This window comes from Sorex araneus, chromosome 4 (assembly GCF_027595985.1).
Source record: "Sorex araneus isolate mSorAra2 chromosome 4, mSorAra2.pri, whole genome shotgun sequence".
In the NCBI taxonomy this organism is placed as follows: domain Eukaryota; kingdom Metazoa; phylum Chordata; class Mammalia; order Eulipotyphla; family Soricidae; genus Sorex; species Sorex araneus.
In genome coordinates this window covers 175,636,445-175,649,924 of record NC_073305.1, presented here as the reverse complement: position 1 = coordinate 175,649,924, position 13,480 = coordinate 175,636,445, and the positions used below count along the sequence as shown (strand labels likewise).

General features: G+C 40.9%; 1 protein-coding gene and 1 pseudogene across 1 annotated transcript in view; one reads left to right on the top strand and one right to left on the bottom strand.

Annotated features, from left to right (window-relative positions):
- UST (uronyl 2-sulfotransferase) overlaps window positions 1–13,480 on the bottom strand; it is a 379,487-nt gene that overhangs the window by 209,412 nt on the left and 156,595 nt on the right. The gene's annotated exons all lie outside the window — the stretch shown is intronic.
- On the top strand, window positions 12,637–13,039 carry LOC101541780 (40S ribosomal protein S12-like; annotated as a pseudogene).

The window sequence follows — 13,480 nt, the reverse complement described above, 5'->3', positions numbered from 1 at the left end:
CCTTGGATACCAGTCTCATGTTGTGAGGTAATTTCTTATATCCCACAAATGAGTGCAGTCATACTATGTCTGCCCCTCTCCTTCTGACTCATTTCATTCAGCACGATACTCTCCATGTCTAACCATTTATAAGTGAATTTCATGACTTTATTCTTCTAACAGCTGTATAGTATTCCATTGTGTAGATGTACCAGTTTCTTTAACCAGTTGTCCTTAGGCACTTGGGTTGTTTCCAGATTCTGGCTATTGTGAATAGTGCTGCAATGAACACAGAAGTGCAGATGGCCAACCAATATGACAATGATAATTTGGAAACGATCACTCTGGATAAGAACTGCATGCTGAAAGTAGGTAATGGAACAAACTTGATAAACTTTCAGTATCTGTACTACAATCTATAATATCTAAAGGGGAGGAGAAGGGAGAGAGAGAGAGAGAGAGAGAGAAGAGAGAGGAGAGGGGCAGGCTGGGGGAAGGCGGTAGCAGAAGGGAAACTGGGAATGTGGGTGGTAGGAAATGTACACTGGTTGAGGCATCGGTGTTGGTGTTGGAACATTGTATGACTGAAACCTGATCATTACTAGCTTTGTAACTGTGTATCTTATTGTGAATCAATAAAAACAAAACAAATCTATGAGCTGTTTGTTGCTTTAAATGAGCAGTACGTACATGCGTAACTTTAAATCGAAAACAACACATCAATAGACTGGCAAATTACCGGCAACAATAGATAAGTAGGACTTCAATCATCTTAATGTCCTCAATCATGGGGCAGAATTGTGGAAACTCTTCATTGTGGTATTGCTTCCTGCTACTCCCTAATATTCTTTACTTCTGGATCAAAACAAATTAGGGACCTGTCTAATTTTAAAAACAAACTAAAAACTGAGTCTAGGCTTGGGGAGAAATCAAATACATAAACAAAGAAAATTGGGGAACTATACCGGGAATATGCAGGAATGACAAAGTTCCCACAACTGGAGACCCTGAAACAGCATCCATCCTGCCAAAGAATGGCAGCCCGGGCTTCCTTAATGAACTAATGAAATTTCTTTATTAAATATGCTTTCTAGCACAATGTGCAATTTCAAAATTTCATGCTTCATTTAAAGCCTTCAGTTTGTGTTAAAGGCAACCCAACGTCGATAACCTGCAGAGCCATGTGGTAACTACGGCTGGTTTGCATAAGCTTTGTGGAATACACATCGATCATGACTGGCTCTTGGACATCGGGGAGAGGAATGGCGAACATTCAGAAAGAAGAAGAACATATTTTAAAGCCAAGGGGTCTCACTGAATATTTTTCACTTAAAAAATGCAGAGGTGGAAGATGTGCTTCTGGAGTACTAAGTATGTGCCGAGGAAGAAACTGATTTCTATCAGAGAAAGAGTGGACACATGACAAGCTCATAACATCAATAAATGTAGGAGGACCATTTCTGAACTCGGAACCCAGATCACCAGGAAAAGGTCAAATCTCAGGGGTTCTCTCACGGGGCCAAGAAAGCGAAGCATGAAGGCAGGAGATTTTGTGAGAAGAACCAAGAACCTATGAGAGAAGGCTGATTTGTTCCTCTTTGACAGATTTTTAGAAATGCTCTAAGGTCCTAAAGACCCAGCTCAAACAAAAAGTATACATATCTTTAATTTCTTCATGGTACACATTGAACTCGGAAGCTCCTAGACTTATTTAGAACTAAAATATTCAAGTCATTAATTTTCCTATCATTTGGAATGATCCAAAAATAAAGTATGAGAGAATAGAAGGGACTCCTTCAAGGTCGTGCTCATCAGAGTGATACTGCTTCGCTCACCTAGTTCTCTCCCTTTCCTCCAACCTAATATATTTATCATGAATCATTAAACACAGCCCTATTACCCAGTGCAATGGATTCTTCCATAAAATGAGAAGCAGCTTCATTTTCAGCAGTTGTTTTAAAGAGGGGACATTGGGGACAATCAGGTATGGACCGAGCGAACTATGTTATGAAAAGTTAATTGGTAAGGGGTCCTGGAAGAACCTACTTACTGTATGAAACTCACCCAAGGAATAAAAGGCGGGACCTAAAGTTCTTCTAAGTTAGGAGATGCTATCGGGTGCGCCAACTGACATGGAATCATCTTTCAAACCTCAAAGCAAATAGGGTTGGGGAACTGGGATTGGGGCTTACTCTCAGTTGTAACAAAGTGAGTCCCCAGACATGGCTCTAGAAAGGCCAAGCCTTTCAGTACGTAAGTCATGGTTATTACTTCCCTTTTCATGAAAGAGAGACTTAAAAGCCCCAACAGATGGGTGGGGATCTGATCCAAAGCCTGATTCACAGATCCATGCATCTCAAGCTCCAGGCCACCAAGATTAAAGACTGAAGTTAGAACGAAGAATCGGGGGATCAAAACACTAATAGGCTTAAAATCTTCAGAGTGAGGTGGGTGCCCAAGGGGTGCTTGTTTAATCAGTCCATTGGTTTTTTGCTTTTGGAGTATTTCATAGCGAAAAAAAAATATAAAGAAAAGCCATTGTTGAATACTATACAGATGTTAGGAGAGATGAAGTCATGAAATTTGCTTATAAATGGATAGACATGGAGAGTTTCATGCTAAATGAAATGAGTCAGAAAGAGAGGGACGGACATAGAGGGACTGCACTCATTTGTGGAATATAGAATAACATCACATGAGGCTGACACTCAAGGACAGTAGATACAAGGGCCAGGAGGATGGCCCCATAGCTAGAAGTCTGCTTCATGAGTGGAGGGGAGAAGGCAGATGGAATAGAGAAGGGATCACTAAGAAAATGATGGCTGGAGGAACCAGTTGGGATGGGAGATGCATGCCGAAAGTAGACAATTGGACCAAACATGATGACCTCTCAGTATTTGTATTGCAAGCCATAATGCCCAAAAGTAGAGAGAGAGTGTGGGGAATATTGTCTGCCATGGAGCAAGCAGATATCATTGGGCTGCACTAGCACGCAACAGGGACAAATAGAGACATTAATGGTGCACACTCGAACAAATCGAAGATCGACTAGATGACAAGTGATACAAGTGATGGAGGCAGGGAGAGGATGGGATAGGTGGGGGTATACCCGAGATATCAGCGGTGGGGAATGTGCACTGGTGGAGGGATGGGTGTTTGGTCATTGTGAGATTGTAACCCAAAACATGAAAGCTTGTAACTCTCTCACAGCGATTCAATAAAATAAAATTTAAACCCGTCTCCCGAACCGGCTTGTAACTGCGCACGTCCTTCAGGTACGAGGACCATCCCTCGGCCACGCCCTCCCATCCCCCCATCAACAGGAAGACACTGGGGGCGTGGCCTGTGTCTTAGTGGGCGTGGTCTAAAGTGGGCGTGGCCTCCTCTCAGAGCGGCCAACGCTAACGCGGCCGCAGTTATTCTTTGCTACCTCAGCTCAATCAGTACTGTGTATTCCTTTGAAAATTCACTTTTGCAATCTCAAACACTTAGCAAAATAGCCATTAGCTTAGGCTGACAGTATAAAAGCTATCAGTGAATAAGGGAAGTTTAGCACAATCGGAGCCCCTTCTTCCCAAAAAAAGGAAGAGGAATAAATAACTACAAGTTTCAAACTCTATACTTCCGTGACAATATGAAGAAGCAGCGAAAATCCCCTCCGCCAAGAGAGGGGGAAGAAAAGATACCAGAAACCTCAACAGGGGATTCTCACATCTACGACCTCTCTGATAAACAATTCAGAGAGGAAATCTGGAGGAGAGTCGACCTACTCCAAGCAAATATGGAACAGACATCCAATAAATTAAGGGAGGAGATGAATGAAGCGCTGGAACGGTCTACCAAGAAAATACAGGAAGAAATGAGAGCAGAAATGAGGGCAGAAATTTCAAACCTTCGAACGGAAGTCTCACAAATAAAGGAATCGGTAGATGAAATAAAAATCTCACTAGATGCCCTCAACAGTAGAATGACTACAGCCGAAGACAGAATCAGTGATCTGGAAGATGAGCTGCAGAAAGCTTATAGACAACAACAAATCATGGCCAAAGACCTCAAAATGGCTATAGAGCGAATCAGAGCCCTGGGGGATGACTTCAAGAGGAACAACATAAGAATCATTGGAGTACCAGAACCGCAGGGAAGCAACCCCAATGAAAAAAACACAGTCAAAGATATCATTGCTAAGAAATTCCCAGAGCTGGAGGAGGCAGGCATCCAGATACAAGGAGTCCGAAGAGTACCAGCAAAAAGAGACCCGAATAAAAAGACCCCAAGGCATATCATAGTCAGAATGACTGATACCATGGATAGAGACACAATTCTGCAAGCAGCAAGGGCAAGGAAGGAAATCACATACAAAGGAGCACCCCTCAGATTTACGGCCGATCTGTCAGAAGAAACCCTCCGAGCCCGAAGACAATGGTGGGACATAGTGAAAAAACTCAACGAAATGAATGCCTCACCAAGAATACTTTATCCGGCTAAACTCTCACTCAAACTCGAAGGAACCATACACTATTTCTCGGATAAACAACAGCTCAGGAACTTCATAGACTCAAAACCAATCTTGAAAGAAGGTCTAAAGGGGCTACTGTAAGACAAGGAGGAGCCCCATAAGAACAACAAATCCCACAGAAAGATGACACAAAACCACATCACAATAATCTCTCTCAATGTCAATGGCCTAAATGCACCTATCAAGAGACACAGAGTGGCTAAATGGATCCGGAAATTAAACTCAACATTCTGTTGCCTGCAAGAAACACACCTGAACAAACAGAGTAAACATAGACTCAAAGTCAAAGGATGGAAAACAATTCTCCAAGCAAACAACCCCCTTAAAAAAGCTGGAGTGGCCATCCTGGTATCCGACAACATAGATTTCAGGATGAAAAAGATCAAAAGGGACAGCGAAGGTCATTTCCTGTTTATCAAAGGATATGTACAACAGGAAGAAATCACACTCTTAAACGTATATGCTCCTAACAAACGACCGGCTAAATATTTAAAACAACTCCTAACAGACTTCAAAGAGGACATCACTAACAGCACAATTGTAGTCGGAGATTTCAATACGGCCTTATCGCCTCTAGATAGATCCACAAGAACAAAACTCAACAAGGAAACACTGACTCTGAAAGAAGAAATTGAAGAGAGAGGCCTAATAGACCTATACAGGGCCTTAAACCCCAAAAAGAAAGAATACACATTCTTTTCCAGTGCACATGGAACATTTTCTAAAATAGACCATGTACTGGGCCCCAAAACATACCTCAATAGAATTGGAAAAATAGAAATCGTATCAACCATCTTTTCAGACCATGATGTGCTGAAGATAGAAGCTAACCACTCACAAATACGGAAAATCAAATCAAACACCTGGAAATTAAACAATTCAATGTTGAACAATGAGTGGGTCAGGAAGGAAATCAAGGAAGAAATCAAAAGATACTTAGAAACAAATGAGAATAAAGACACGAGCTACCAAAACCTATGGGACGCAGCTAAAGCTGTGTTAAGGGGAAAATTTATAGCTCTCCAAGCATTCCTCAGGAAGGAAGAAAGGGCCCACATAGATAGCTTGACTTCACGACTCAAGACCTTAGAAAAGGACCAGAAAAAGGACTCCAAACCAGACCGAAGGAAAGAAATAATAAAAATTAGAGCAGAAATTAATGACATCGAAACCAAAAAAACAATCTGAAAGATCAATGAAACAAAGAGTTGGTTCTTTGAGAAAATAAATAAAATTGATAAACCGCTAGCAAGACTCACAAAGAAAGAAAGAGAGAAAACTCTAATAAATCGAATCAGAAATGAAAAGGGGGACATCATAACAGAAACCAGTGAGATTCAAAAGATCATTAGAGACTACTTTGAAGGTCTTTATGCCACAAAAAAAGGAGAACCTAAAAGAAATGGATGGATTCCTTGATTCCTACAATCTCCCAACACTGAAGAAAGAAGACCTGGAATACCTGAATAGACCCATCAATGTTAAGGAAATTGAAACGGTATTCAAAAACCTCCCCAAAAACAAAAGCCCAGGCCCAGATGGTTTCACTGGCGAATTCTTCCAAACATTTAAAGAAGACCTATTGCCTGTTTTCCTCAAACTTTTCCAGGAAATTGAAAAAACAGGAACTCTCCCAAACAGTTTCTATGAAGCACATATCTCCCTAATACCAAAAGCAAACAAAGACACCACTAAGAAAGAAAATTACAGACCAATTTCCCTGATGAACACCGATGCGAAGATCCTCAACAAAATACTAGCAAATAGGATCCAACAACTCATCAAAAAGATCATACATCACGACCAAGTGGGATTCATCCCAGGGATGCAAGGATGGTTTAACATTCGGAAATCAATCAACATAATCCAGCATATCAACAAAAGTAAAGATAAAAACCATAGGATCATATCAATAGATGCAGAGAAAGCATTTGACAAGATCCAACATCCTTTCATGATGAAAACCCTCGCCAAAATGGGGTTTGGAGGAACTTTCCTCAAGATAGTCGAAGCCATCTATCACAAGCCTACAGCAAGCATTATCCTCAACGGGGAAAAACTAAGGGCCTTTCCTCTGAGATCAGGCACAAGACAAGGATGCCCACTCTCACCACTCCTCTTCAATACAGTACTGGAAGTACTTGCGATAGCTATTAGACAAGAAAAAGAGATTAAGGGCATCCAGATAGGAAAGGAAGAAATCAAACTCTCACTATTTGCAGACGACATGATACTATATCTAGAGAAGCCTAAAACCTCTACTAAGAAACTCTTAGAAACAATAGACTTATACAGTAAAGTTGCAGGCTACAAAATCAATACCCAAAAATCCATGGCCTTCATATATGCAAACAATGAGGCAGAGGAAAGGGACATGAAAAAAGCAATCCCATTCACAATCGTGCCCCAGAAAATCAAGTACCTCGGAATCAGCTTAACCAAGGAAGTAAAAGACCTCTACAAAGAAAACTACAAAACGCTACTCCATGAAATCAAAGAGGACATGAGGAAATGGAAACATATACCCTGCTCGTGGATAGGGAGAATCAATGTTGTCAAAATGGCAATACTCCCCAAAGCATTATACAGATTCAACGCGATCCCTATAAGGATACCCATGACATTCTTCAAAGAAATGGATTAAGCAATCCTAAAATTCATATGGAATAACAAACGTCCAAGGATAGCTAAAACAATTCTTGGGAAAAAGATGATGGGAGGCATCACCCTCCCCAACCTCAAACTTTACTACAAAGCAGTAACAATTAAAACAGCATGGTACTGGAACAAAGGCAGAGCCGTAGACCAATGGAACAGGGTGGAATATCCCTACACACAACCCCAAATGTATGATCATCTAATCTTTGATAAGGGAGCAAGAGATGTGAAGTGGAGCAAGGAAAGCCTCTTTAACAAATGGTGCTGGCACAACTGGACAACCACATGCAAAAAAATGGGTTTAGACCTTGACCTGACACCATGCACAAAAGTCAGATCAAAATGGATTAAAGACCTCAACATTAGACCACAAACCATAAGGTACATTGAAGACAAGGTTGGCGAAACCCTCCACGATATTGAAGATAAAGGTATCTTCAAAGGTGACACGGAACTAAGCAATCTAGTAAAAACAGAGATCAACAAATGGGACTACATTAAACTAAAAAGCTTCTGCACCGCAAGAGATACAGTGACCAGAATACAAAGACTATCCACAGAATGGGAAAGGATATTTACACAATACCCATCAGATAAGGGGTTGATATCAATGGTATATAAAGCACTGGTTGAACTCTACAAGAAGAAAACATCCAACCCCATCAAAAAATGGGGCGAAGAAATGAACAGAAACTTTACCAAGGAAGAAATACGAATGGCCAAAAGGCACATGAAAAAGTGCTCTGCATCACTAATCATCAGAGAGATGCAGATCAAAACAACCATGAGATACCACCTCACACCACAGAGACTAGCACACATCCAAAAGAACAAAAGCAACCGCTGTTGGAGAGGATGTGGGGAGAAAGGGACCCTTCTTCACTGCTGGTGGGAATGCCGACTGGTTCAGCCCTTCTGGAAAACAATTTGGACGATTCTCAAAAAATTAGATATTGAATTCCCATTTGACCCAGCAATACCACTGCTGGGAATATATCCCAGAGAGGCAAAAAAGTACAATCGAAACAACATCTGCACATGTATGTTCATCGCAGCACTGTTTACAATAGCCAGAATCTGGAAAAAACCCGAATGCCCCAGAACGGATGACTGGTTGAGGAAACTTTGGTACATCTATACAATGGAATACTATGCAGCTGTTAGAAAAAAGGAGGTCAAGAATTTTGTAGTTAAGTGGATGGGCATGAAAAGTTTCATGCTGAGTGAAATGAGTCAGAAAGAGAGAGACAGACATAGAAAGATTGCACTCATCTATGGTATATAGAATAACAGAGTGGGAGACTAACACCCAAGAACTGTAGAAATAAGTACCAGGAGGTTGACTCCATGGCTTCGAGGCTGGCCTCACGTTCTGGGGAAAGGGCAACTCAGAGAAGCGATCACCAACTACATTGTAGTCGAAGGCCATGTGGGGGAAGGGAGTTGCGGGCTGAATGAGGGCTAGAGACTGAGCACAGCGGCCACTCAACACCTTTATTGCAAACCACAACAGCTAATTAGAGAGAGAGAACAGAAGGGAATGCCTTGCCACAGTGGCAGGGTGGGGTGGGGGGGAGATGGGATTGGGGAGGGTGGGAGGGACGCTGGGTTTACGGGTGGTGGAGAATGGGCACTTGTGAAGGGATGGGTTCCCGAACTTTGTATGAGGGAAGTATAAGCACAAAAGTGTATAAATCTGTAACTGTACCCTCACGGTGATTCTCTATATAAAAATAAATAAATTAAAAAAAAAAACAAAAAAAAGAAAATAAAATTTAAAAAAAAAGAAAAGAAAACCCATTGTTTTGTCCTCATATAAAACCAAGATGAAAACTTTACAAGGATGGCAACTTCTAGTCCAAAAGATACCATGTGGATCGTGCTCACACCAGAGGCCATTCACAGCTGAAAAGCACGAGGCCCCCTTCTCAAAAGCAATAGCTTTAGGAATTGTCTGAGCAGAGGCATCTAAGAAAGGGGATCCTGCACATACCCCGACTTCTTGCTAGAGATGCATTTGCTCCCCACGTGTTCTCACAGATAGTAGGAAAACCAGCTGGGCGTCCCTGTCTCTGTCCTGCAAACTAGGTTTTGAGAGTTGGGAACTCTGAAGCAAGAAATCAACTTTTCTCTTCTGTGTAACAAAGGATTCTGACCCCAAAACACTGTGCCACTCTGCTCTCAGGAAAGTGGGGGGTTTGGGATCCAGAAACCCTTTCCCAGTTCACCCATACTTAGTCAAGACCCATCGAAGTAACTGGACAGACCCTAGAATCTTTGGGAAATCAAGACTAGAATCACTAATGTGTGGTTTCCTCAGGAAGCTGAAGCAAAGATTCCTTACTAGAGAACAGTAAGGCAGCTTCCTTCAGCTAAACAAAATTTTAGTTTAAAAAAAGTGATTGATGGGAAAGTACTAGCAGAAGCCAAAATGTATCTTTCTGGAGAACGCCAGGGTAGCTTTGTGAAGGGGAAGCAGGAAAAGTCTCCTACAGAATTTGAGAGAAATATTTTATGGGATAACAGATTTCTTGACTGTTCTTTGTCACAGGCTTTTGTCACAGGCCCTAATCCTGTAAAAATAGAAAGCTTTCCTTCAGTAACCTCAACAGTGAATTCTCATTAAAGTCCTTTTCAGAAAAAATATATAATGTAGGGGCTGGAGTGATAGCACAGCAGGTAGGGCGTTTGCCTTGCACGCGGCCAACCCGGATTTGGTTACCAGCATATCATATGGTCCCCTGAGCACCACCAGGGGTAATTCCCGAGTGCAGAGCCAGGAGTAATTCCTGTGCATCACCAGGTGTGATCCAAAATAGCAATATATATATATATATATATATATATAAAGCAATATAAATACACATATATATGTATATATAATGTAATCTATATTGTGCTTTTTTAGATAAAAGCATAATTAGAAGAGTAGACAGAAATTGCAAACAGAAGAGATTGCATCAAATATGAGGAATAATAAATGAGCATTATAAAAGCAAAAATTCCAAAGGAAACTGAAGAAAGAATACAGGGTGGGGAATGTTAGTATAGGTGTTGAAACAATAAGAAAACATATTTCATTTTGCTTTTCCTACAACACGAATAGAGCTGGGGGCGAAGGGCAAAATAAGTTCGTAGGAGGAGAGAAAACGCAGGGGAATCTCGCTCATATCTGGTCGAAAACAAAACAAAAACCACCCTAGGGGACATGTAGTGTCCTGTGGCAACAAACTCTTTAATTCTGACCAGAGCTGAAGTGACCAGTGGGCAGTACCAGGGACTGTGGTGGAGGCATATTGGCACTCTGACACTGGGGGTAGTGTGCTAACTCTGCACCCTTAAAACATATAAATATACATACTAATGTAAACCAATGTTACCTCAGTGACAAATGTGAAAAAGAAAAAGAAAAAGGGATGCATCAGATAATCAATCACAGAACCATGTGTTATCATAAACTTTAATTTTTTTAAATCAAATCTTATGATACAACTGAATTACAAGGCATTAGATAAACACAGGTTATCTATGCTGAGTCTTCATCTGCGGCATAAAGTAGGCACTCAATGATTAATTGCTAATAAAGGGATTAGTTTCTGGGGAGATGTGCAAGAAGAAACAACCTTCACTTAAGCAATTGCTCACGGCCTGCCATAAGTGTTCATCACAATTAATATTATCACTTTTCATTAATTCAAGGATTTCCTGCTTAGCATAATAAATTGCAAGTTCTCTTCTAATAAATCCATTTAAAATATCATTGTTAATACTAGCTGTTATTTTATATACAAAATATTTATTTTGTATACAAATACAAATTATATATTCTGCTATATATGCTATATATAAGAATACTTTTGTATGCAAATGTAGATAGCAGAAATATTCTTTAAACCTTGATTTATATATATATGTATATATATATATATTGCTTTTTGGGTCATACCCAGCGATGCACAGGGGTTACTCCTGGCTCTGCACTAAGGAATTACCCCTGGCGGTGCTCAGGGGATCATATGGGATGCTGGGAATCAAACCCGGGTCAGCCATGTGCAAGGCAAACGCCCTACCTGCTGTACTATCGCTCCAGCCCCCCTTGATTCATATTTCTTGACTTTATCCTTTCTTACCGATTTGCACACAAATTATATTTTATTTTATTTTATTTGCTTTTGGGTCACACCTGGCGATGCACAGGGGTCACTCCTGGCTCTGCACTCAGGAACTACCCCTGGCGGTGCTCAGGGGACCATTTGGGATGCTGGGAATCGAACCCGGGTCGGCCTCATGCAAGGCAAACGCCCTACCCACTGTGCTATCACTCCAACCCCAACAAAATATATTTTATTTTAATAAAGAGAAAAAAATCATTACACCTTACAATTGTCATATGTGTCTACCACTCCCTTTTAAAAATCTCAGATCCATTATGGGTTCTTAATGACTTTAATTTTCACTATCTTGAAATACTTTGCTATCTCATCATTTTAAAATAATTACCCACCAATTATACATCAATTGCTCCCAAGGATACTTTAAAATTACTAAAGTAATAAAAATAGGAGAATGATGGAGTGATGGAGTAGCTTAGAACTACAGGACTAATTAGCAATGCTCTCTTCTGCATTGTCCAATGCAAGCATTCCTAGCCACATATGGGTAAGAGTGTTCTCCATGTGACTAGTACAACAGAGAAGTGAATTATATTTTAAAAATTAATTTTAATTTAATTTTTCAATTGAACCGAATGGTTACTATAACTGAAGAATGTAGATACACCTAGAAGAATGATTTGTTAGGGAAGTAGTCATCACAATTACATTCTCATCCTATTACTTATTGCACTGTCCAGAATATTGTATTATCTGTCCGACAGATAGAAAAGATGATTGAAGGTGCCACCTTTGTGGCACCTTCAATCATCTTTTCTATCTTAATTTTCACTGGCCAGAATGGAAAGAATGTATCGTTTTTCTTTCCCATTTGTAATGACTAAGAAGCAAAAACTGAGGACGGGAGATTTCCCAGCATTAGAGAGAGCAGAGGTGAATGCCCAGAGTTAGACAGCTGCACTTAAGACACTAATGATGATGATGCTATTGATGGCGAAAGTAGAATCTCACACTGGGAGGCTTCAGAGGATGATAAAGATTCAGTCTCTCAAACTCAAAGAAGAGGTTGGGGAATCCTACATTAAAAAAAAATAACAACGGGGGATTCTAATCAAATACTATTCTGAAAATAACTTGCATCATCCTATTTTACTCATTGATCAGACCATCTTCTATCACTGTTTACAATGTCCGTATACTAAAATTTACTTAATACATTTTGTAAATGGACAAATGCTGGTGGTAGATAGGAAGAAAGGAGACAAGATACAAATTTTAAAATTCCCTGGGTTGATTAAAAAAAAAAAAAACAGTTAAAAGTGTCCATCAGGCAGTGCGTTCAAGAGTCAGCTCCACCCGTAATCCACCGCCATGGCCGAGGAAGGCATTGCTGCTGGGGAGGTAATGAATGGACGTGAATCCTGCACTGTAAGAGGTGCTGAAGACCGCCCTCATCCATGATGGCCTCACACACGGCATCCGTGAAGCTGCCAAAGCCCTAGCCAAGCGCCAAGCCCATCTTTGTGTGCTTGCATCCAACTGTGATGAGCCCCTGTATGTCAAGTTGGTGGAGGCACTTTGTGCTGAACACCAGATCACCCTAATGAAGGCTGATGACAACAAGAAACTCGGGGAATGGGTTGGCCTCTGTGAAACTGACAGAGAAGGGAAACCCCGTAAGGTGGGTGGCTGCGGTTGTGTTATGGTTAAGGACTATGGCAAAGAATCACAGGCCAGGGATGTCATCGAGGAATACTGCAAATGCAAGAAATAAATAATTTTGGTTCTTAAAAAAAAGTGTCCATCAGATGCATAAGATAAACAATACTATTTTATTCTGACAAAGAGGGAGCTGAAACATGTTTATGAGATAATAACCAAGGTACAAGGTAACATATAAGAATGTAAACCACTGGGGGCCAGAGCAATGGTACAGTGGGTAGGGAATTTGCCTTGCACACAGCTGATCCCGGGCTTGATCCTGGCACCCCATATGGCCCCCTGAGCACTGCCAGGAGTGATTCCTGAGTACAGGGCCAAGAGTAAGGCCTGAGCACTGCCTAGCGTGGCCCAAAAGAATAAACAACAATAAAAGAAAATTCACAGAAATAAGCTAAGTTAAAAGAGTGTATTTTAACTAAAAGTTCATAACCTTGTAAGGCTAAAAGTGTGAACCAGGGAGTTACCTGGCCTGGCCTGGAACCCCAAGTTCAAC